General features: G+C 34.5%; 1 protein-coding gene and 1 pseudogene across 14 annotated transcripts in view; one reads left to right on the top strand and one right to left on the bottom strand.

The window, feature by feature from the left end:
* Positions 1-27,336, bottom strand: part of GRM7 (glutamate metabotropic receptor 7) — a 761,960-nt gene that overhangs the window by 674,599 nt on the left and 60,025 nt on the right. The gene's annotated exons all lie outside the window — the stretch shown is intronic.
* Positions 13,424-13,542, top strand: LOC118602457 (annotated as a pseudogene).

Below are 27,336 nucleotides of genomic sequence, written 5' to 3'. Positions count from 1 at the left end.
CGATACCACATTTTAAACTTGCCATAAGGAAGATAAGCATTGATGGGGTCTGTATGATTATGGGCTGATGATCTAAACCACATATAGTCATAAAGATAAGTGGATTCTAAATAGATCTGGTGATAGATTCTATTTACACTTCTGGTATTTATTAGAAAAGTCTACGGACTCATTTGAGGGATATATGTTCTTTGCAATTAAAGATGATAACCAGGCTCTTGATGAGCCCATATGGAGTAATACACTGTCTAGTATTAACAGCATGCTCTTGTCGGTTTTCAGGAAGCATTGGTTTCTAGAATCTTTTCATAATCTCACAGCTAATCATAAAGTGTAATAAAATCATTGGAAAGCATTTACAGAAAAACTTCATCTATTTGACATTTGATTGAGAAATAAATATTTCTACTTTGGGTACTATTTTAGACAGCTCGATGTCTCTTTATAGAATCTAAAATTTAAAGAAAATATCTGTTTTTGATGAAATGCTTTTAAAATTTACTGTTTCTTTAAACAGGGAAAAATAACACAATTTAATCTTTTCTTGATTACTTGGACTAAGCAAGCTAGAGTCAAAAGCCATGTAACCCAGGCCAGGATATTTAACTTTTCTTATCTTTCTTTTCCTCCTATACAAAATATATCAAAACCTATATTATAGGTTCATTACTAGAATTTAGTGAGATGGTGCATAGAGAAGCTTAGCTTCAATTCTGGCATATAGAATACAATCAAGAATATTTACTAATATTCATACCAATATTGACCAACATTTTAATTCATAACATCAAACTTTGCCTCAACTTTAATCATATTCTTTAAGGTTATATGGCCCTGGACAAAATGGACACGATCACTGAGGTTTTGAATTATAATTTTATATGTTCCAGTATCTTAACTCATTGCAATATATCAACATTGATTCTTCTCTTCAACCACTAGATTTTCTGCTTCTTATGTACTCTGCTATAAAAACTTGGCACCTGAATTTACTAGGATTGTATAAAGTAAGTATAAAATAGATTTTAAATGAGAGCCGGAGGGACTCTCTTATAAGCAAAGTCATGGATTTTGGTGTATGAAATTGGTGACATCTATATTGGTTATTCGGAAACCTTTCTTAAATTTAATTTATTTTAGCTTTTCTTCTGAAATATTTGTCAGGCATCTGTTATATAAGGTCTAGGTCACTGTCATAGACATTTATTCAATGATCAAATATGTTCGAAGACTTAATATGTTCAAGATGGGCTATTGTGCTAAGTGTTAGGGACACAATGATAAATGAGATAGGCCCTACCTGTACTTAGGTACACTGGCCAGAATGTTGACCATAATCGTTGCTTAAGATTGGTATAGAGTATCAGGCTGAAAAAGGTATTTTATCTAGATGTGATATCTGGGGGAAATAATATTTAAGTTGGTTAATTAAGAGTTAGATAAATAAATGGGGAGAGAGACAGGGACTTTGAGAGTTCAAAGGTCCAGAGATGAGAAAGAATTTCAAAAATTTGATTACCTCAAAAAAAGCTCATTATAGGTAAATGGAATAGGAGGATAAAACAATATGGAGTCATAACATGAGAGTGTGTATTAAACAAAGACATTAGTATGCAGATTGCAAACCATGGTAAGATTTGGGACTTTGTTTCACTATCGAGGGTGGGGAATGAAAAGGCTTAATCCATGGGGTGATATACTTGGGTCTGTCTTAACTGCAGATAATGGATAAAGGGTTCAAGTCAAGAAATAAGGGAACAGTGGTCCAGGGGACAGGTCACAGTGACCTATACTTGGTCACTTGCAGAAATAGTGAGCAAGATTGTAGGACTTGAAGACCAATAGCACAGAAAATGATTGTAGGAAAATTGTAGGACTTGAAGACCAATAGCACAGAAAATGAAAGAGGGGCCAGGATCAAGGCTGGCTGTAAGTTTTGCCAACCATGCAAATGGTGATACCATTTACTGAACTAAGGCATACTAATAGGGGACCATAATTGAAAGAGAAGTCAAGATCTGAGACTCGAACCAGCAACTTTGAGGTAATTTTGACTTAGCCATTTGGGAAGGGACCAACAGATATCCCAACTCTCTTCCTTCAAAAATTAACTTTCTTGTGGGCTCCAATTTCTTATTTTGTTCTCCTGCATCAGTCACAGGTCCTGATTACGTCCCAGAAATTACACTTTTAGGGAATTACCCAGGGGAAATGAAAATATAATGTCCACACAAAGACTTATAGACAACAAGTATTCGTAGCAGACTGGAAACAACTCACATGCCCACTAGCAGGTAAATAGAAAAAAAAAATTGTGGTACATTGTTACAGTGGAATACTACTCAACAAGAACTAAATAAGTAAATAAATAAACATATAGAGCAAACTATTGATACATGCAACAACATGGCTGAATCTCAAAATCATTACACTGAGTAAAATAAACCAGCCACTCTGCCAAAAAAAAAAAAAAAATCTTGCTTCTATTTTTCTAAAATTCTAGAAAATGTAATCTAATATATAGTAAGATAGAAAAGGAGGGAGTGCAAAGGGGCATGAGAAAATGTTGAGGGTGATAACATGATATTTCGATTGTGAAGACAGATTCGGGTGTGTACATGTATGTCAAAACTAATATAATTCAATATACTTTTGCTTTTTAAAGATTTTCATTAAAATATGGCTAACATAAAATATTATATTATTTTTAGTTTCATAATTCAATATATTTTATGCATTGTATATAAATTATACCTCAATAAAGTTATTTAAAAAGTTAACACTTGATCACTTGCTCCCAAAGCAGATGAACTCTTCTTTCTCTATGTCCCATCACAACAACCTACACATTACATTTGTAAAATGTGTCCAATTGTGTTTTAGAACTAGTGTTTGCTTAATGACTCTCTACCTCTTTAGATTGTTAGCTGCAGAGAGATTATGTCCCTCCATTCACCGTACTTCCTCCAGCACACTGAATGACTGAATGAAGCATTGATAGTCTCACTTGTGCTGGTAAACATCTGGAATAAATCTTCTTTCCTGTCAAATCAGGTCCCCAGAGGACAGGGCAATAGGGGACAAATCAATGGTGAATATGAGGAAAGGTGTCCACTTACTGTGCTTTGGTATGTAAGTGGGAGATGGAAGGGGTAAACAGGAGTGGGCACGAAATAGGCTGGAAACAATGCTTTAACTTGAGACACACTCAGAAACCAGTAAAAAAAAATCTCCATAAGACACAGTACAATTTAAAAACATTATATGTGAGATGTCCTAAGGGACACCGAAGAACAATGTTTACATTTATTTTATGATTGGTGATGGAAATCAGAGAGAGACTTTTGTATGTGTATATATTAGATGTAGCCCTTAAGGAACACTCATTTGGAATGAAGCAATGTCACACATCACATTGGGCTTCCACTTCCATCCAGCTAGATTCTGAGCTCACTGCCCTCAGCAAGCTAGCAGGTGAGACACCTAATCGAGAATAGAAAGATCTCCGTACCAGGAAATATTTCTGCAGCTAAAAGATTCTTTTTAACTAAATGAAAACAGCTTGTAAAATAAAAATAAGAATGAATCTTTATGAAAAATTTTAGGGTTGCACATGGTAACACTAGGTTCCAAAGGTTATATTAAAAAGATGTTCTTAGGGTCATTTAAGACACCTGAAATGATCAACTATGGAAAAAAAATTCTAGTGGGCAAATCCTGGCACTTTATCTATACATGTAAAAAGATGGTTAAATGCTTATCTAGCTATTTTTAGATATTCAGTTTAGTGCAAACTTGATGTTATTCTCAAAAGCATTTTTATAAATCAGCATTGCCTGTCATTTTAATTGAATTTTTATTTATTTAGTCAATGTGTTCAGTGCAAATTGTAATTTAAGATATAATCAATGTCTGCTTTCAAGAACTGGCCTCTCCTTTCAAATAGTGATCCTTGCCCTCTATGCTGCTTTAAAGAAGACATAGTAACATACTTAAATATATTAAAGAAATTCTGTGATTTAACACTCAACCAAAAAATATGAACATTGTTTCAAGGGGTTCAGAGAAAAGAAAGATCTATGTGAGCAGTACTAAACAAGTAATTCTACATAGAAGAGGCTGTCTTTGAGGTTACCCATGAAAGATTCTTAGAATTGGGGAAGTGATATAAAACGGAACATACACAGAAAAAAGGAGAAAGAGTATGAGAGAGATGCTAGAGAAAGTTCTCAGGTTTTCCTCTCTGTAAAAAAAAAAAAAAAAAAAAAAAAATTCTTATGGTGCCTGAGTTCATCGAAAGTCTCAGAGAAAAGGATCTAAGAACAGCAGGGTTTCTCTGTAATAATGTGATGATCTCATCTGAATTAGAAAACCCTCAAAACAGAAGTAGAGTTAACTGGTAGCACACACGCTCACCTCCTCTCACCAACACTCATTGCAGACATTATTTACATATTAGAGCCTTTTTGACTGTGGACCTCATATTTGGTCTTCCAGAAGATAAGGTGTTAAATGGTATAGGCTAGTTTGATCTGTTTCTAAATTTATTTTTATGCTCTTTTAAACTTTTGTAGTGAGAGATCCTTTAGCAGGGTACTAAATTTCTAAATGAAATTAATCTTTACTAATGATCTTAAAATTAACCTGAGTAGGGCTTATAAGATAATAGATATTAATATTTCCCCACTTTGTAATTAAAAGCAATCCATGTCATACCATGTGTTTCAGAAATGTCATCGCAAAAATATAGTGATGATCTTCCTCTGTAATCTCAATGGACAAACCTTTAAAAAAAAAAGGATATCATCCTATTCTTAAATAATAATATTATATTATTATTTATAGTAGCTTGAAATTTTTTTAATATTAACTATAATAGATCAATTAGGAGGCATAATTTATATTAAGAATATCATTTAGCCTAGGGCCACAGATACTGTCAATAAAAGGAAATAATTTTAATATGTGTTTAGCATTTTATGGGTTCTAGACAAGGTTCTTTGTATGTTCACATACCTTATAATCACTATAGCAACCCTGTGAGGAGAATAGGAGACTGAGGCTCAGCAAGATTAAAAGTGAAAAAAATATAGACATGAATTTAAGTTATCCAATGCCAATCTAGATATTCTATTATACTACGCTGCTTCTTCTTTATAATTGTAGTGATTATAATAACATGGATTAGGCACTTATTGTATGCCACCTTCTTTGCTAAGTGTATTATATTCATGAGTCATTCCCATCAAAATGTCCCTATGAAAAAATATCACTGGCAAAATTCACAGGTCAGAAACTGGTTGCTCAGGGTCACACAGGTGGTAAGCAGGTGGTAAGTAACAGAACTAGAATTTAAACTCTGAGTTTAGAACCAACACTCTTTATTACTATACTTTGCTGTCTCTTACCAAGTGGTGAAATCCTAAAAGTGAACCGAGTTACAAGAATTCAGATTTCATTCAGGGGATACCTAAGTGATAAGGTGAGAGGGAAAATCCATTCTCTTGAGGAATCAGACAGCAAGCACAAGTCGAAACCTTATTAGAAGTTAGTTGCAGAAAATAATACAGGTTTAAATTTTTCAGTATATGATCACCTTCCACAAGGATGCTTTGATTTTTGATTAATATCCTATTTTTAATTAACAATCACAAGTCTCAATTATGAATTACTTTTTATATGTGCCTGAGACCATGCTTAGCACTTTACATAAAGTATTTCATTTAATCCTCGTAATCAGCCTATTCAGTCTATGATTTCTTTATGTGAATCAAAGTCCAAAGAACTGTAACAGGTTTCATTCTACCTGATTAGGAGTAGGGTAGCGGTAGGTTAAGAGTAGGAAATAGAGCAATTCTGGCCCCCAAATGCCTTGAAAGCTAATCATCTCTTCCTTTTACAGGAATACCAACATTTTGAAATTAGTCAGCAGTCACCTGGTGATATGGTTTAGATTCAAATGTGGGAAATGTACTATAAGAAGAAACCCAATATGTGGTGTTTGTTGTGTAAAAGGTTGTGTAAAAGAAGAAGGCTCTCTTGACAATGTGAGTGGATGAAACATGGAAGAAATATTTAGGCTGCTGCCCATGATCAGAGTTGGAGGGATGGGAAAAAAAGAAGCAAACACTTCAGAAGGGGGTAAAATATCTCAATGTTCTTTATGTTTGTCAAAAGATGATGAGCAATTCAGCAAAGAGCTTGCTTGCCTTCCACTGTGTAAAGCTGGCTTGCCAGGACTACATGTTTAAGAACCTCCTGCATCTAGATCTTGCCAGTGAAAGGTGAGCTGAGGAAATGAATGTCACTTCTGGATTGAGGTGATTAAGAACAGAGCCTTTTATACTCTCTTCTCCCCTGTTTTACAGCTATATTCTAATGCCTTTGAGACCCTAGGAAATGGCAGAATCAGAATGTAGAAGTCCACGTCCCTAATTCGTTTCACAGAGAAAAGCCCTCAGCAAATCAGAAGCGCCATGTTGGTTTACTATGTGAACAAGAAATAAACCTTTGTTTTCTTAAGTCACTAACAGATAAAGATTTGTTGTTATACCAGCTCGTAATACCTTCACTAATGTAGTGTAGACATGTGAATCTCTTTTATTTCATTAAGAACAGATGTTGTATAGTGCAGTCAATTATCCATTGTCATTGAAATTTTGCATCAAGACTACACTGGGGAAATCCTCAGGGAACCGTGAAACTTTATTTTAACCATGAGAATATTGGTGCTAAAGTAATAGAGGAAGGAGAGCCATATGGTACCATTAATTCAATTTTGTATGCTTACATACTTCCAATTCTAGCTAAAATGTAGTGCGGACTGGATTTACCCTATCTGAAACATTTAAAAGAGAAAGAACAAAAAGAAAGAAATAGAGAAAGAGAAAAAGAAAGAAAGAAAGAGGGGGGGTGGTTGGGGAAGGAAGGAAAAGAAAGGAATGAAGGAAAAAAGGAAAGAAGGAAGGAAAGAAGAACGGAAAGAAGGAAGGAAGGAAGGAAGGAAGGAAGGAAGGAAGGAAGGAAGGAAGGAAGGAAGGAAGGGAGGAAGGGAGAGAGAGAGAGAGAAGGAAGGAGGGAGGGAAGGAAGGAAAGAAAGAAAAGAAAAAAGAGACAGAAAAGAAAGAGAAAGAATGAAAGAGAAAGAAAAAAAGAAAAGTAAGACATATGAAGCAAATTTTCAAGAAACTGGCTATCAGCCAATGAAGCCTAGAGGTCCCTAAGAGATAGGAAACAAATGTGAGCCCTGTGATTGCTCCAGTTTACTGCATTGAAAAGGGGTAAAGCTTGGCAGACTCGAGGTGAAGAGACGGAGCTGAGAGCCTGGAGAGATAAAGCCCCTAGAAGTAATAGGACAGAAAATCAAATGGGTGAGCTGTACACAGAACTCCAGAGATCTGCAAAGGGGCCTAACAGAGTACAGATTAGAACACATCTGTGAAGAAATCGTCAGAAAGCAGGAAAAAAAAAAAAGTTCAACAGGTTTACAGGTAATAGACCCTCGTGCACACAGGGCCTGGAATAGTGCCAATTACCACTACTCAGACTAGAAAACCACTTAATTCACGGGATCTTGGGGAAAGAATTTGGAATATCTTGCCTCAGTTATATGAAATAATTAGCTATACACTGTGACTCTGGTCATTCCTAAGAACTCTTAAAAGCAAGACTAGAAAAAATAAAACTGTTTCATTTAACAAAACTTCATCCCAGAACAAAGCTCAAGAATATTTGAAATCTAAGATAAAGAACAGGTTGGAGCAATAGAAGACACCCAGCAAGGTGACAGACTTAAACCTAATGACATCAATAATCATTAATAAAGAAAGCTAAGGTGTTATAGCAAGATCAGCTAAAGTAGATTTCAGAGCACAGAATATTACCAAGGGTAAAAAAAGATCATTTCATAATGACAAAGGATCAGTTTCTCAAGAGGACATAATAGTCCTAAATATTTAGACAATAAATAAATAAATAAATAAAACAATACGAAAGAGCTACAAAATCCATGAAGCAACATAATCAAAAGATTAAGTAGATAGAAAGAAAAATCAATAAGGATGTATGACTTTTACAAAACTATCGACTAATTTGACCTAATTAATATTTATAGAATTCTGCACCCAACAATAGTGGGCCATAAAACAAGAAGTTTAAAAGGATTTGTTTTATAGTAACAGAAAGTTTTATAGTAATAGAAAGTTTTTTTTTCTAAAAAAAAGAAATCCAAATATTTGTAAACTTTAACATACTTCTAAATAACCCATGAGTCAAAGAAGAAAACGAAAGGGAAATTAAAAACTATTTTGAGCTAAATGTCAATGAAAACACAATCCAGTGTTTTAAGTATTTGTGGACTGCTACTAGAGCAGAACTTAAGAGAAAATTTATAGCACTAAGCACCTGTACTGGAAGAATTATCTCAAGTTAATGACCTCAGGTACCACATTAAGAGACTAGAAAAAGAAGAGAAAAGTATACCTAAGGTAAGTTGAAGAAAAAGAAAAAAAAACAAATGTCAGAGTGAAATCAATAATACTGAAAACAAAAATAATACATAAAATCCATCGGACCAAAAATTAAATTTTGAAAAAGATCAATAAAATTGATAAGTTTCTAGTCCAACTGATCAAGAAGAAAAAGAAGATACAAATTGCCAATATCAGAAATGACAGAGGTAACATAACTACAAATTCTACAGATATTAAAAGGATAATAAAGGCATATTATGAATACATTTTATCAATAAATTGATATCTTAGATGAAAGCCATAAATTATCAATGCTCACTCAAGAAATAGAAAATCTGAGCATGTTTATATCTTTTAAAGAAATCATATTTGTGGAGGAAAAAAATCTCACAATAAAAACTCCAAGCCAAATGGCTTAATGTCAATAAATGCTGTAAAATTAATTAATAAAGCCAACACTCTTTCCTCATAAAAGTTCTCAAAAAATTAGAATTAAGAGAGAACTTTCTCAACCTGATAATAGAAATCTATGAAAAACTTACAGTAATATCATACTTAATGATGAAAGTCTTTATATTTTTCTCCAAAAATCAGGGAAAATTGGACCTCTTCCTTTGTCACTTGTATTCAATACTGCATTAGAGAGGCTAGTTGGTGCAATAAGGCTAAAAAAATTGAATGAATTCCTACATACTAGAAGCAAAAAGTTGAAATATTTAAAAAATACTATTTCATGTGGTCTCAAAATTTTTAAATATTTAGGGGTAAATCTAACAAAATGCGTGCAAGACCTGTACATTGAAGGATGCAAAACATTGCTAAAGGAATTAAAAAAGATCTAAATAGAGATATATATTTTTTTCATTGATTAGTAAGCTCAATATTGTTAAGAAATCAATTCTTCCCAAATTGATCAATAAATCCAGTGCAATCTCAAACAAAGCACAGAAGGTGATTTTGTCAAAATTGACAAGCTGTTTCTAAAATTCATGTGGATATGCATAGTACTTAGAATAAGCAAACAAAAACAATCTTAAAGAACAAAGTCAAGTTTCATTAACTGACTTTAATATTTGTTATAAATTGACAGTAATTGATAGAGTATGGTATTGCAATGAAAATAAACAATCGTACCAATGAACTAGAGTAGAGAGTCTATAAATTGACCCACACATATTATGGCAGCAGATTTTTGACAAAGACAATTCAATTGAGAAAGGAAAATCTTTTCAAAATGTTGCTGGAAAAATTAGATTTTTATATGCAAAATAATGAACTTTAATCCATCCCTAACACCAATGTAAAAATTAACTCAAGATACACTATTGAGCTGATGAAAAATCACAAAACTATAAAATGCATTATTAAACCATAGAGGAAATTTTGGGATCTCAGTTTAGGTAAAGATTTTTAGACACGACACCTAAGACATGATTTATAAAAGAAAAAAATAATAAATTGGACTTTATAAAAATAAAAGTTTCTGCTTTTTGAAATATTTTGCTAAAAGAATAAAACAAAGATAAGCCAAAGACTGGAAAAAATATCTGCAAAGCATATATCTGATAAAGAACTTGTCTCTACGATGTATGAAGTATTCTCAAAAACTCAACAGTATGAAAACAACTTAAAAAATGAACAATGATTTAAACACTTTACCAAGAAAGAAGTTAAGATGACAAAAAGAAATCTAAAGGGATAATTGAAATCATTAGTCGATAGGGAGATACAAATCAAAACCACAGTGAACTATCACTACATATATATTAGGATGGCTAAAAATTAAAAAGACCAACTAGACAAAGTTTGGTGGAAATGTAGAGGAATTGGAACTCTCCTATACTGTTGTTGAAAATATAAAATGGCACTACCATTTTGAAAATAGTTTGACAGTTTCTTAAAAAGTTAAGCATACCCCTACTACATGATCCAACCATTCCTCTCTTAGGAAACTACACACAAATACTTGTATATAAATGTTTGTAGCAGCTTTAGTTTCAATAGCTGAAATAACTGGAAATAACCCAAATTTCTATCAATAAGTTAATGAATCAACAAAGAGGTAGATCCATACAGTGGAATAATACTTAGCAGTTAAAAGAAATAAACTATTGACACATGGAATAACATGGATGAGTCTCAATTACATTAAGTGAAAGAAGTCAAATACTGACCATCTTTAAAATATTTTAGAAAATACAAATTTATAATAACAAAAAAATGCATGAGAAAACTTTTGTGGGTGTTGAATATTGTGATAGCAGTTTTCACAGACTTACATATAAGTTAAAATGTATCATATTATTTATTTTAATTATGTACAATCTATTTTGTTATATAAGGTATACCTTAAAATGCTGTTAAAAATCAGGCCTTAAAATGCATTATTTCTATTAAACCTCACAATCTCACTGGTGGTAATTATGGTACTATTTCTGTTTTATAAAAACAAAATCCATACTTTTGGAGAAGGAAAAGTTAAGGAGAGAATGTAAGAAATAGCTGAAAACATATTCAATAGAAATAACCGCAATTACTTGTATGCAAAGCATCTGATGCAACAAACATAAAATAAGAGTGATGAAGACAAGAATTGTGCCCTTAAAAACACAACCTCTATTAGATGGATTTACATCTTGGACAGGTAAATGTCCAAATACGCATCAATAATGAATGAGATAATTCTCTCCTGATAGTCTGTTCATATGATTATAATGGTACTTTTCCAGTTTTATGACAATTATGTGAATCTCCATGACTGACTCCCTACAAGACAGGGAGTGCCTCCAAAGTAATGATTGATAATACCTTTTCACCTTTCTAGCCCAACATCTAGGTCAATACCAAGTATAGAGTCCACGTTAACAAATACTTCATGAATATATGACTCCATAAATGATGAATACTTGAATACAAGTGTGAATAGATGAATGAAGAGCCTGGAGTACACAGAGAATAAAAATGTCAGTTTCATATCAAGACCACTCAACTTACTTTCCATTTGACTTTAGAATGCCTTCTTGAGCTTATATTTAATTGTGGATGTATCTAAATCAGTTCAAAATCATTCAAATAATAGAAATAATTCCAATGGTTAGTGGTTAAAAAGAAAGAAAAAGCTTGCTTGTCTATTTTGCTCTTTTTCCTCAATTTCTCTCCATAAAGCTTTCTGGCTTAGGCAAAGCAATCACCTAACTTGAATTGCCCCATTTTGTCCAAAGTATATTACCTTCCTGGTGATGGTCTCAAATGAATGACAAAGAATAAATGTGTTGTTTTCAGTATGAAAAGTCTGTTTTCATCCCCCATGAGGGTGCAGTTTTAGTCTAGATAAAGAAAGTGTGAAATAGAGTTTTCCATTTTGGTTTTACTTTCAAATTTCTTCAACCCTTTCTTAAGTCACATACCTAAAGCAGAGGGTTCCAACCAGTCTGCTTAGGTACAGAGTTGTGAATCTAATATTTATAATTGGGACATGAGATAATGCTCCTCTCAATCCTTGGGGCTGCCAGGTGAAGCCTGTGTTACTCAGCACCCTGGAGTAATTCACATTCAGCCATGAAGAGCCTTTATGGGATCTCCTAGGAAAGTCACCCAAGAGAGATGGAGTCTGATAGAGGTTTAAAAAGTGGTCACAGAAGGCAGATACAATGAAAAACATGACTCATGGGTCTGCCACAATTTCTTCAACATTCGACCAGTTGGGCATTAACTTCTCTACAACCAGCTGCAGAGTATACACCAATGCCCATAGTGACCAAGGAGTTGCTGGGAATACTAGAAAAACTCATATTTCAGGGCAGAGGTACAGCAGGCCAAGGGTGGGAGTTCAGGAAGCACTTGTCAGCCTGGCTTTAGGTAGTTGCTCCATATCTCTGTCTTCACATAAAGATGATATGACTGTCTTGCAGATGTGGGGGGTCTAACACAGCCTTCTACCATCATCATTGTGATTTACTTGTAAAAGCAACAACAAACTTGGATTGAATTCAATTTCATACACATTGTCAGAAGATATGTCAATATTTTTTTCATGTGAAAGCAAGAAGAAATTAGATTCTTAAAAAAATTGATTCATAAATTTTTGAATGGTTGTAAAAATGATTAAACATTTCTTGTCAAATGTGACTAGCAAAAATTGGAAAATAATATTAAAATATCTAGTTAGAATTGTAGCCACCACTGAAAGTATAAGATATGGTAGAAAAAAAAAAAAGGTTTGTAGAAGTAAGCACAGATTTCTCTTTAAAAAACATAAAAATTATTATCTGAAAATTTTACATAAATTATTTAACATCAAATACTTTATACTTTTATTATAGTTTTTATTTTTTATTTTTATCTTATAGTTGTTTGATTTTATTTTTGTTATTGTTGAATATAAAGAATATATAATTTTCACCAAGCTCCATTTAGATCCCCTCCAGTTTCCTCTAATGTGGCATATAAATTTCATTTTATAAGTGTGCCATGAAGTGAAGACAGTAAGCAGTAATATCTTAGTATATGAGTAACCTATTAATATTCATAGCCAGAAATTTTGTTCTAGATTTAAAGGAGATAACAACCAGAAAACACCCTTAATCTGTTGACTAGGTAAATATTCAATTTAAAATTATATATTTCTTAGACCGTACAAACAAAAAATACAGGCCGAGATAATGATGGTATTTGAGGTCTTTCATTTCATGTGGCAATGCAGCCCTTAGGGCAGGAGTCGCTGGTGTTTTATGCATTAATTGTCTACTATGGAGCTTTTTGACACAGAATAGAAATTAATTGTATACAGCTTACTATTGTAAAACTTGCTTACATTTTTCATGACACATGCAGAATCTACCGATTTATAAATACAAAATAAATAAGCTTTCCATTTAAATGTGGCATTAATCTATTGCTCTGAGACAAAAATAATAATGTGAATAAATCTGGTTAAAAACAAAAAAATCTCAGTCTATGGCCATGCCACCCTGAATAAGCCTGATCCTGTCTGATCTCAGAAGCAAAGCAGGGCTGGACCTGGTTAGTACTTTGATGGGAGACCACCTAGGAAGACCAGGTGCTGCGGGTATAAAAATTAAATAAATAAATAAGGGATTGTAATTGACAAGGTCCTTGCAATCTGTGAGGTCACCCAAAGGTTGCCTCACCTAAAGAAAAAAAAACCCTCATACTTAATTTTTGCTATTATTTATTTCTTCACCCACTACAAAAAAAAAAAAAAATCTTATCCTATGAAGCCAAGCCAAAATATTCTGTATTTGAAAAATTAAATTTAGTGATTGATGGTGAAGTAGATAAATCACAAAATTAAGAGGTATGACAAGTGGATAATTCTGATTACAACTCTACAGATTTTTCAGTTGAGTATGGATCAAATCAACTTTTTAAAAAAAAATTTGGCTGGAGTTTCTTCATCTCTAGAATGAAAGTGTGCATTAAATATTTACTGAGTCCCCATGAACATCATGTGAATTCGTGATCCTGTTTAACTTGTTGCAGGAAAAAAATATATGAAAATGTAGAGAATCCTAGCAGTATTGATAATTTTAAACACGGGGATGGGGAGTTGAGTTTGTACCCTAAGCTATTTTTGATTTTTATGCCATGCTGCCTACTAATACATAAACAGCAAGTGCCACGATAGAAATTCTGTCATATGGGATATCGATACATTTTGGGATTGTGGCTTGATTGACCTCTCTTGTTTATTAGATACGACTTCATGGTTTGTTAGCTGCTTCATCTCCTGTTACTTCCAGTCCCCTTTATTGTTTTGTCAGATTTTTTTTTTTAACACTAAGAAAAATCTTCATGGTGCAGAATTTCCCAGAAGTGGCCCACATTTAAACAGTAGGATTCCAATTACGAAACTTAAGAATGTGCCATACTCAGCATTCCCTGTTGATATGTTCTTCTTCCCACCTTCTCTCCTTTCTTGACTGTCTATGATTAAACTAATTGTTTTTTAAAAGTTCCCTTTTGTTTATTTTTTATTATTATTTTTTAATTTAGTTTCATGTATACACTACATTGGTTAGACATCTATATAGTTCATAAAACGATCCTCCCAATTGCATCCTCCCTCCCCTGACCCTCCATCTAGCCAAAGTATTAATGCTAACTGCATTCCCTATGCTTTGCTCTCCGTCCCCATGACCATCCATCAGCTACTAATTTGTACTTTTTTAGCCCTTCACCCCATTCTCCCACTCCCCCAAATCCTCCTCCCCTCTGTCCAACAACTGTCCACTATATTTACAAGTCTGTTTTTAATTAGTTTGTTCTTTTTATTCCTTAGATTCCGCATATGAGTGAAATCATATAGTATTTATCTTTCTCTTTCTGACTTAAATATCTTATAGGTCCATCAAAGCAATATCTTTTTTCCATCCCCTTCCTTTTCATATGTAGGGGTCTTGTTTTCTTATCCTTTTAGCCACTCTTATCTTTTGGTTAGAGCACTTAATTCTTTTCCATTTAAGGTAGTTAGTGATAGGAATGTAGTTTTTACCATTCTTTATTCCTGTTTTTGATACATGGTTTTTCTTCTTAAAGAAGTCCCTCCAATATTTCCTGTAATTCTGGCTAGGGGGTGATAAATTCCTTTAGCTTATTTTTGTCTGGAAAGCTCTTTATCTGTCCTTCAACTCTAAATGATAGCTTTGCTGGATAAATTATTCTTGATTGTAGATCCTGGGCCTTCATCCTATCGAATATTTTTTTTGCCAAGCCCTTCTGTCCTGCACAGTTTCTTTTGAGAAATTGGCTGCCAGTCTTATGAGTGTTCCCTTACAAGTAACTATCTGTTTTTCTCTTGCTGCTTTTAATATTTCTTCTTTGTATTTAATCTTTAGCATTTTAATTATGATGTGTTTTGGTGTGAACCTCTTTAAATCCCTGATTTTTGGAATTCTTTGAGCTTCCTGGGGTTTTATGCCCATTTCCTTCATTATGTTAGGGAAGTTTTCCATCATTATTTCTTCAAACAGCTATTCAACATCTTGATTTTCTTCAGTTATGTCTATCAGATGAATATTTGGAGCCTTAATAGTGTCCCATATCCTCCTTAAATTATTTTTACAGTCTTGGCATCTCTTTTCTTGCCATTCTGATTGAATGTCTTGATTGGCTTTCCTATCCTCTAGATAGGGCATTTGATCCTCTTCTTTATTCACTTTGTTTATTCCTTGTTTATTCCATTTAATATGCTTCATATCTCAGATAATGTGTTCTTCATTTCAACCTGGTTCCCTTTTATAATTTCCATTTCCATTTTTATGTTTTAATCTCTTTGTTGAAGTTCTCACTGAATTTATCTGCACTTCCCAAAAGTTCATTGAGTATCTTTATAACCACTGTTTTGAACTCTGCATCTGTTAGATTACTTGACTCCATTATATCTGGATCTCTGTTCTTTTATTTCATATGGTTTCTGCTTCTTTGTCTTCCCATTTTGGTTGCCTTTCTGTGCCTGTTTCTCTGTACTAAGCAAAGTTCCTAAGTCTCCCTGTCTTATTAGTGTGGATTTGTGAAGTAGGTGTCCAGTGGCACAGTCCTGAGAGGATTGCAACTGCAAGCCAAAATTAGCCCAAACCTCTACTTCTCTGGGGCTACCTGCCAAGATTTAGCAGGTAATCCACAGAAGCTATGCTTATAGTTGCCTCACAAGGCCACACCAGAAACCGAGGCCAGCTGCCTCCAGTGTGAGTCTAGGTGCAGCTCAACAAGGAGCACCTGACTCACTGAGGATACACTTGGATGTGGTTTGGGTGGAGCCATGAGTTGAGGGAGGTGGGGTTTCAGGGAATCCTCTGGGCAGAGTGACCTCTGTTATCCAGTTCGATGATGTCACAGCTATGGTGGTGCTGTGTCCTCACACTAGGGGGGATGGGAGGGCTCAACAGGGAACAATGGATTCCACAGGCACTTCTGTACAGAGTGAGTCCTGCCTCGGCCCTCATTCTGACAATGTCTCCCTGTAAGTCCCTGGTGCCCCCTGTGCACAGCCCAACAGGCACTGTTGCTCAGAGTGAGCAGGTCCATCACCGCGAAAATCCACTCACGAACCTGATCCTTTTAAGAGGCATCTGCCACCGCTGCAGCCTCCATCTCACTCAGCTGCTTGACACCGGGCAGCCCCATGTCCTCACCCCGTCCTACCTTCTGCCACTGCACGGTGCTTTCTTGGACTTCTTCCTAGTTGTATGACTTGTTCCTCTAGATCCCGGGTGATTTTTCCTCGCTGCTGCTCCTTGTTTTCATCACAACTTTGATTTGGTCACCAGAGGGATGAACAGAGCCTCTATCATCTATGCAATTTTTACTCTCTCCTGATTGAAATAATTTTTGTCAATGATATCAGTGCCTATCTCTTCTAGGCTATCTTATTATTTTTAAATCCCCTACAAGCCTACCACAGTGCTCTCGCTCTTTGAACATTATAGGGGCTCAAAATATATTTGTTGAGCCAACATATCTCTTTCAATTTCTCTAGATTGTGGGTCCTTAACTGCAGACTCTATGAAAAATAGGAGCCAAAGGAGTAGAGTAACAGTTGGCCTGGAAGAAACTGTGTAAATCTATAGACTTTTACTTATGCAGATTCACATATTAATTTAGGATAAGCATTGAGAAAATGTCATACATGTTAATTTTATTTGCCATGTGTAGTGATATGAGAAAGAGATTGATAATAGCTATGCTAAATCACATAGCACTATAAAATATGATAAATCTAAGTAATACAATTCAAAATGGTGAATTAAGGGGGAAAATGTAGTCATTTAAGTCTCTCAGAAACCCCACTGAAATTAAGGCTGAAAGGAATTATCTGAAAGTGAAAGAAGATTCTCTTTAAGGTTAACTATTCCCTTTCTTTTATCTCCTAAATGTGTGGTAAATAGTAAAGCACAATGCGTGGGCCACTGCATTGACCTGATATTGGAGTCAGACAGTCTAATTTGGTTGAAAAGATGGATAACTGTGTGACCATAGGCAAATTCTTAACTTTTCTCTTCCTCCTGCTTTATCTGTAAAATGGGGATATTATTGGTACTTACTTCTAAGAGCTTTGTATTAACTAAACTAATTCATGAACAAGAGGTATGTTGTCTACACAGGAGGTGCTCAGTAAGTGACAGTGATTGTGTTTTTGATGATAATAACCATAACAACAATGATACCACATGTCTATTTTTATAATTACATTGTGATTACATGTAATATATATTGCATCTCATCTTGAGATTAACACAACCTCTTGCAAACCACCAAATGGCTCATTAAGTACTAATATTTCCACCAATTCATTCAGGAAACATCTATGAGTGAATCAGAAATAACATTGAATGAGGATGACCACTTTCAGGATATATAAGAGATTGTCTGGTTCTATAAGGGATTGAGCCCATGTGCTTCTTGGTGGGAGATAATTCTTAGTGGCTGCCAATCAGGATCATTCTGTTGTTGGTTCAAATTAACCTGAAAGATGCTCAGCGGTTCAGGTACATTTAGCTCAGTATCTGAGATTGTTTATGCCTGGATATAGTAATCTCAAGAAAATAACAACTGAGCCAGTGAGTTAAAGTTTCCAGCTGAAGCTGCAGGGATTTTTTTTTTTTTTGTCTGTAAACCCAGGAAATCAGTCAAGTTCAATTTGTTTAAAAAGTTCAGGTTAACATTTTGTTTTCTCAAAGCACTTCCTTCTAAACACAGCCAAGATATTCTGAATCATTTACTTCTTTCCCATTTTGCATTCTTTTGATGAGGTGGAGTTCCCAATTGTAAAGCACAAGGAAGACATTTAATCAGAAGAACAGCTAGAGTGATTTATGATAATTAATGTTTAATGGCTCAATCTCAAACCTAGTCTCAGTTTTTGTGTTACATGAGAGATTTTTCAGATTTCTGGTATGAAACTTTGGTAAATGACAGTAAAAACCATGACATCCTCATTTTTTTCTGATATTTCATTATACCACTAAATAATATGTTTGGTATTCCCCTAGCACTTTACCTAGTATGTTCATCATATGCTCCTGACTAAAATGTCCATGTGACTAAGAATCAATTGTAAGACAATCATTATAGATATGAGTAAAGGATGTTTACCAGAGCATTGCTTATAATTTTGAAAAATGAAAACAGTATATACATACACACAAAAGGAGATGGAAAACAAAGAAAATGAAGTATCTACTACTATATGGGTTACTATGCCACAATTAAAACAATGATGTAGAAACTCATAGAATATTGTGAAAAGAGGGGCTCCTGATTCTTTTAAAAACCGAAACAATAATATATGCAACAATATTAGATTAGGTAACTTATCAGTAATTATTTTGGCTCCAACCAGGACAGAAAAAACACATGCTAATTTGAGCATTGAAATTTTAATAAAAATAATTATTAACTATGACAGGTAATGAGGAAATGGCTACTGACAAGTAAAGAGAACTCTAAAAAATACAGAGCTAACAGATATAAGGAATAGCCACTAACTCTCCAGCTGAGAAAGAAGCCTCCCTCCATCTCTACAGTACTGAGGTTCAGCCCTGGTTAGAGAGAGCACGGCTAACTGGATGGTACAAAAGTTGCTGTGTTTCCTCATGGTGAAAGTTTCTGGAAATATGCCCCCTGTAACATGCTGTAAATCCATCTTCTAATGATCTAGGGAAGCTATTCACGGGAAGTTTCTCACCTGAGGCACTCTACTACAAGAATTCTTGACAGGAGGTGCTGGGGGAAGCTGTTGGCTGCTGTGTGCTGCTGAAGACATCTTGGGAAAAACTGCATGCACTGTGGGAGCAGGACACTGAGGGAGCCCTCGGAGCTGCAGAAGCTGGGTGCTGGAGAAACCTTGAGTGCTACAGAAATTGCAAACATCGCATAGCTGGGTAGTGGGAAAGTGACAGATGCTGCAGGAGCCAGACACTGGAGAAGTCAACAAGAGCATCCAGAGCAAGTACATTAGCACCTGGAAGTGAAATCTTTCCTTCTGGAATGTCCCCTGGAGCCATTATTGATGAGATATTAGTAAAGCCTAATTACTTGTAAACTCTAGAGATAATTAGTAAACCCTAATATCACACCAATGGGCAAAGGGCTCATAATATTTTCACAGAGCAGGTAAAAGTGAGGGAATTTAGAGGTGAGAGGCAATAAATAAAAAATCTGACACAAACAATACATATTAAAATGCTAACAATGGAGCTCTTTAAGTGGGAGATTGCAGGCTAATTTCATTTTTCTTGGGGCATTGCCATATTTCTACAATGTAAAGGTAAATAAATAGATTTCATTTCTTTTAAAAAAACCATTGATTCAACTACTCAACAAACTTAATATGTATTTGATAACTTTTATTTTATATTTAATTACAGTATAAAGTGTAAGCACAAGAGCAATGTGAATGATGTACATTTAAGGATAAAATCAATCTTCCTCATTTTATGGGATCAAGACAAAAGGATCATTTAATTTTCTCTACTAAGTTCTCTTCCATTCTATTGTCTAAAACACTCTAACTGGAGGAATATGTGGATCAAGATCTAGTTCTCCAAATCAGCTATGTTTAATGTATGTTCCAGAGGTATTAATAAGTGTTTCTAGGGGAAAATGGGTACAAGGTAAAATAAGTTTGGGAAATGATTGTACAAGGGAAACTGGTTTACAAATTACTCAGGTTCTCAGAATTTCTACAATGCTGATGTGCATTGAGAACCTTGAAGAGAGGTGGACACCCTATGGATCTTTTTCAATTTAAATGTACCTGGGAGCAAAAATGTAAAGGTTAAGTGTTTTAAGGAATGATGCTCTTAGGGGAGGAAACAAGAAAGAAACCGCCACAAGGCAATGGGCTAAATTAATTGACGCTATTCTTTTAGCTATATTTCAAATAGAGGTGAAGATATAGGGTAAGTATTTTTTTTTAATATGGTATATTCAAAGGGGTTGGGTAAGGACATGTGTAAAAGATGAGGAGGAGGGCAGAATACTTATAAGGCCTAGTAAATGAGGAAGAATAGAGAAAAAATACCTGCTGATAGCATTGCCAGTTTTGTGATGGTAACTCTATCTGTGAATATTATATATGGTATAGAGAAATATATAGAAGATAAATCATCTAAATCACAGTTCAGGGAACAAACTGTGTTCATTAAGAAAATTTGCCTGTAAATGTTTCTGGAATGTATCTTCCACAATCTTTACAATTTCAGGCTAAAGTTTTTCTACACATGGGGAAAAAAAAGGCAATTCAGAGCCCAAATTCCAGATTAGTACCAAGGGTTTGAAACAGACGTGGCAGAAGTGATTCCAAAATTTTAGTGTGAATTACAATCTTCAAGGAACTTTTTAGAAGTGAAGGTTTATTCCAAGGCTCCACTTGAAGAGTTTCTGGTGAAGTAGATCTGGAATAAGACTCTGGTGTCTGTCGTTTTTAGAAAGCAAACTCAACATCTAAGATAAAACCAATTATATCAACCTTTCCACCCTATGAAAGTTGATCATCTCCCAACATTCCTTTTTCTCAGAGCATAATATAAAAAACATGTGAGGCAGAAATCTTGGCGTCCTACTTGAAAACTTCTCACTAAATCCAACCTGCACCAAGTTCAATTGATATTCCTCTCCTAAATATATCTCTAATTTGTGTATATCTCACATTTGTCCTGCCATCATCTTCATCTAGACGAAATCAACTCTCACCTGCACGGCAGTAACCTAGTGATCTCTACATCCACACTTCCTCCCCCATATCTGTTCTCCATGACTATGACCAGTCAAAGCTCTTCCAAATATGTACCCAGCCCTAACTCCTGGCAGAGATTTACAAGTGCTCACATACACTTACTCAAAGGTCTTCAATATCTTCACATTAATTTTAAGATAAGTGCCATAATCCTTAACATGGACTAACCTCAGATTGTAACTATGTATTCTCTAGTTGGTTTTATTTCTCAATATTGGTCTTTCCCAATAATTAAATTATTGAAGGGCAGGGGACAGTTACTATTATAGCTTACTATTGTATCTGCCAAGCATCCTGACATAGAAATGATATTAAAAAAAAAAAAGATACTTCTTGAATGATAAATGAAATAAATGAATAAACAAATATCACAGCGTGTCTCTTAGCAAACAGACTTTATTATAGTTCATTCATTCATTCAGTCAGTCATTCATTCAACAGGTATTTATTGAGTGCCTATTATGTCATAGGCACCATGATAGATATTTTAAGACCTTGCATCTTAGTGAATGAATGACGAAAAGATTATAATCATGCTAAGACATAAACAGTGGTCAGTCCCATTCCTCCCCATACTGAGAATGAATTTGCCAGCCACTCACTGGCATTGACTTAGCTCTGAAAACTCCTTACTTTCCAACATTTACCTTGTACTTATTTAACTTTTCATCCTGATTCTATTGGCTCTTTCTCTATATAATCACTTAGTTGAAAAAAAAAGTTTATAAGTCAATGTTTCTTGGTATTTATATTGACTAAGAAATAAAATAATTACTGTGGCTTAATTTTTTCTGAATAATAGTATCAAGTCCTGAGTACCATTTTAGTATAGTTTATACCTGAGTTTGACAATGACTGACAATATTTGTGTTTATTACAGGTTTTTTTCTAAAAAGACACATTTGGTAAAATGTGGCCAGGTTGATTATAAAACATATTTTACACACAGAATTGATCTTTTTTCTTTTGAGAAGAAGATTAATACTTCTGATTTGATCTTGTAAGTCACAACCTGTAGTTACTTTGTTTCCCCTTGATCTTGTTTTAGCTTGATCTAAAGCAAGTTGCAAGATGCATTTTACATCAGTGGCCTCCTGTACTCCATATTAAATGGGGGTTGAAGATGGTACTGACTTTGCATAAAATCTTCTACTTTAATTTAAAATTCATTGGATAGCTTTCTCTTAAAGTAAGCAGCATCAGTTTGATTTAAACACTATTTCTATTTCTATCTGTACATGGCATACAGGTTCATACAGAACGGCAATAGTGTTAGGACCTAGTTAGTGCCTGGATATGGTCCTCCTTTACAAACCAAACAAGAAACTCTTCCTTATACATGATTGAATCAAGGTGGATGAACACGTTTTGGGGAAATTTTAGAGGCCTTCACAAAGAACTACTGTCTCTCAAGTGCTTTTTAAAAATGACTACTGCCTTTCTTTCCTATATTTTATTAAAATCTATATTTTTAAATGTGACTTAAAGAAATGTTTTGCCTCATGCTTTCTTCATTCATCCCTCCCTTCCTTTCTATCTTATTAAAATAAATACATAAATGAATGAACAAATGATCAAATCAAAAATTTTAGCTTATTCCTGAAAGGGCTTTAACCGCAAAGGGACACATTACCTCCTGCCACAATCAATATAATACCTAACAATTTATCATTGAAGCTGTAAGAAAGTTAGTGGCGTACCTAAAACCATCTTTTATTTTAATTATCCCTTGCTGTATTAGTAATGACTTTTCCTTTATTATCCCCAAGTCATACATTTAAATCTAAAAAGACAAATGCAATTTCACTCCTCTAAATTGTTCTACTAAAACCACATGTCCCCTAACTATAGGAGATGCTTAAGCCATTTTCTGCTTAAAATTTCAGAAGACTCATGATCACATAATTCCCGCTGGTCCTTTTACAAACAAACCAATATCTTCCATCAATGTTACCAGGTCAGAACAATTAGTGGATACATCAAGTAAAAAGGAAAAAGGGTTAACACTAAGAATATCCTTGAGGGCAAAACCTAATTTTGTGCCTTTGTTGGTAAGATATTGATTAAATCTCTTTTAAAATCCATTTTATGGCCATACTATAGGTACGTGTTAATTTATTTAGCATTTGATTAAAAAAGAAAACTTTAATGGTGGAACATATCATTCAAATAGCACAAGTCGTAGTGCTTGATTTTTCCTAAGTAGCAGTTTTATTGAGGTCCATTTTTATTCCTTTTTCTTTAAAATCCAATTTTAACATCACATCTAAGATGTTTTACTAACACCCGTTCTTTTCCCAGGCAGTGATATTTCTTTACATCTATATTTCTTTTACTACATTGCATCATAATCATTTATTTAATCAGCTTTCTTCTTCACTGGAATATGAGTTCTGTGAAGCCAGGATCCCTGTTTTATTAAGATTGAATCTCCAAATTTTAGTGTATTCGTTGTTTCAACAAATATGTATTAAATGTCTACCCTTTCCCAGATATATGTTCTGGGTACAAGGTCGCTGGTCAAAAAGAGAGATATGGTTCTTGAGCTCATAGTTCAGAGTTCATTGAAAGAAACTATAAATGCACAAGTAAACATTTGAATGAATAATTAAAAATTTACATAAGTTTTATAGCCTAAAAGAGGAGGATGTGCCATATGCAATAACCTGAGGGAGCTTCTTAGGATAAAAAGAGAAGGCCTTCCTACAGAGGCCGCTTTGGAGTATGTGGTTCTCAGCATAGCATCCAGCTGAGGCAAGAGAGTGTGTGAAATTTCTGAGTCAGTGAGGATTCATCAGGAATAAATAGAGGATGAGGGAACAAATGAATGGTCTGGAAATGAAGCATGCGGCAACATGATGGAAGGTGGAAACATCATTCTTGTCTCCAAAAAAGTTATAAATACCGAGGAAATTAAGGGAGTCTGAGACTTGCCATCCTTTTAGTCCTGCATGGTACTCTTTTTATTTCTGTTCTTTCTTTTTTCACCCAGGTCAGACATTGCTAATCAATCATGGCATTCTTCCCCACCAAGGCTAGGCAGAGCCTGAAAATTTTTCTGAACTTGGTGCTTCTAGAAGCAATTACCAATCATTCAAAATGGGCACTCAAGATGATACTGTTTTACTCTTTCTGTTTTAAGTGGGTAATATCTTTCTTAGCTAATCAATAAAAGATCTGATATCTTTTGAGGGAGGCAAGAGCTAGGAAATTGAGCCTATGCATATAAAGTAGTGAATCCTGTAAATGGATATGAAGCCTAGGCCATTATAGGTACTGAATTGATAGGAGTGATTATAATGATGGTAATGGTGAAGGTAATGATGGTGGGAAAATATGAGCATTCCAGTATTTTATAAAAGTAAACATTTAAGACTAGTCCTAAGAGTGAGAGAAATGACCAAGTGAGATGTACTGAGTGGCTTTGAATGACTTCATGGTTTTTACTTGAGACAGCAGAGCTAATATATTCTCAAAAATATGGAGAAATTATCCCTACACTCAGTAAAGATCATCTGAAGAGGTATGTGCAGTTGGAAATTAGTATCTTGGTCTAATCCTAGAACATTTAGAAATGACCAATCTATCAGTTTTGCTAACTCTATCCCTTTGACTATATACTGAGACCAGAAGCCCAGCAAGCCAGAGTCAGCCAATCCAAAACAGTTATTTTTTCTCTACCTACGTTGAGCAAACCATGCTCTTAGGTATAAAATGATAGCATTTATAATTTAGTGAGAGCTAAACTCAGAAGTACTCTAATGCATTATTAAGGTTGAAAAATCAAACACTTAGAAACCAAAGAATTACAAAGGTTTAATTCTTATGATAATGTTAAAAGGAAATATTCACCCATAGTACACCTTGTGAATTTCCTTGGCTATGAATCAATGGACTGATACCAAGCCACAGGATACAGTCACAAAATCAGCCAAACCCTCGCCTGCTTACAAGTTCTTCTGAATAAGTTTTTATTATACATTGTTTTACTTTAGGACTGCCTACGCTAGATGGAGTATTTGTCCTGAGTTGTAGTAAAGGTCACTACGTTGAGTGTCTGTTTTATGTCAGTACTATGCTAGACCTTTTATGTATATTATTTATAACGCATACAATAACCCAGTAAGGACTAACCTTATTTCCACGTTATAGACAAGGAAACTGCAGTTCAAAGAATTTAAGGAACCTGTTTAATTTATACAACTAAATAAATGGTAGGGTTGGGATTTTAATGTAGTTCTGTCTCACTCCAGAACTCATATCATTTTCACTACCCATCGTTTACCTGCACATTAGCTTTATTTCATTCCACAGCCACACACAGGTTAGGGAAAATTAGATGATCATTCCAGATACATTTGTAGGGCCTGCCTTTTAGAAAGGGTAAGAACAGGTTGGTTTTCTACAGGGAATAGAATTATTCCCATCTCATGCTAGCAAGATCCATGGCTCTTATATCCTCCATCAACCCTAAAATCACTCTACAGCATCTGAGCAATATGTAAAATCAGTACCTTCTACCTTCCTTATGTCTACTCATGATGCTAATCAATTTTTATCTTCTAAGAGATGCTCATTTTAATGTCACTCTTTGTAGGGCCAGGTGTAGGGCTCATTTTCTGTTCTATTCACCTTAATGATGTCAAATACTTTATCTATATCCCTCCCTAGTTTTATGTCACAATTATGGATAATATTAATTTTCTCTTCCCTGAACACACACACACACACACACACACACACACACACACACAAACACACACACACACCCTCTGTTGGGTGATAACAAGGCAGCGAGTCCACTGTATCATCTTTATAAACAGTGTATCAGAGTATAATTTTTCAATTTTAGCTCATATACCCTCTCATTAGTTTCCTGACTCTCACTTTATTCTGTGTGTTTTATAAAAGACTGATTCATTTTTGCAGAGATCAGGCCCTGTGCTCTCAGTGCTGTCTCCAGTAGATATTTCAAAGCAAGTACAAAGATGAGCAGCTGGTAAGATGGGGTAGGTGGTAAGGAAGGCATGGAAACCTGAACAGATTAGTAAGGGGGACAAAAAGGAACAGTTCTGTGCATTATAAAAGATGAATAGGGGCCCTCTTGTCAACCAGATGCACCATCTTTATATAACTGAAATAACTCCTTTCCCACACCTAAACTACATAGAATGTTTTGACTCTGATTTTTATTGGCAACTCTGCATATGCCATAGTAACAATATCACACTAAATAGAACAGATTGATAGTTCTGCAGTTATTACCCTTTGTTTCCAATGTTTTCTCAGCTTTCCAAGCAGACTGTGGGTGTCTTGGGCAGCTCTTTCATTTTCTAGCAGAGGCCAAGTGGTGCAAGATATTAACTAAGGACCTAAATAAAGCTTCTAATAGAAAAGGCAGATAGAAAAATCATTTAAAAATACTATAACTAGTATTTTATGTGCCAGTTCAAATATGGAGGAACCTAATCATTGTGAATGACAAACAAGTGCTCACAAATCCACTAGTTATTAGCACAGCATGCCCCATTTAAAAGGAATTTTTCAAATGGTAAATATAATAGAAGTCTACAATTACAATCTTTCAATGACTGCAATCCATGGAAAGGCCATTTAGTGATAAATTGGAGGGCAAGAGGAGATTATCACCTGCTTAACTCAGCTTCCATTGATTCTATCAAGTTGTTTGCCTGGCAATATCTGAGCTACAATGAAAAAGTTGAGGAAAAACTCATTTCCCCCATCTAAATATTATTAATTACAAGCCTTCATTTGGAAAGGTATATGGCATTTGGCAGAAAAAGATCTGTTGACAACTACTAATTACACTTAATAATAAGTAATATTTTATCATTTACATAATTATTTTAATATTTAAATACTTTCACAAATTTTGCTTCCTCATATGCCGTGATGCATATATGGAATATCAATGCAACTTCACTGTGCAAGATATTCCTGTGAAACCTGCCCCAAATAGTAAGCTGTTATAGGAAAATTGTGGGGCTTCACCTTATTTATATTAACAAATGTTAACAATTTGAATTGTATTTTTCAGTACCTGAGAGGAAGGGGAGAGGACTGAGCAACTAAATAAATTTGAACTGA

The sequence above is a fragment of the Rousettus aegyptiacus genome, unplaced genomic scaffold, assembly GCF_014176215.1.
Source record: "Rousettus aegyptiacus isolate mRouAeg1 unplaced genomic scaffold, mRouAeg1.p scaffold_m13_p_4, whole genome shotgun sequence".
NCBI classification, from domain to species: Eukaryota; Metazoa; Chordata; class Mammalia; order Chiroptera; family Pteropodidae; genus Rousettus; species Rousettus aegyptiacus.
The sequence above is the reverse complement of the archived record's forward strand: the minus strand, read 5'-3'. Positions and strand labels throughout refer to the sequence as shown.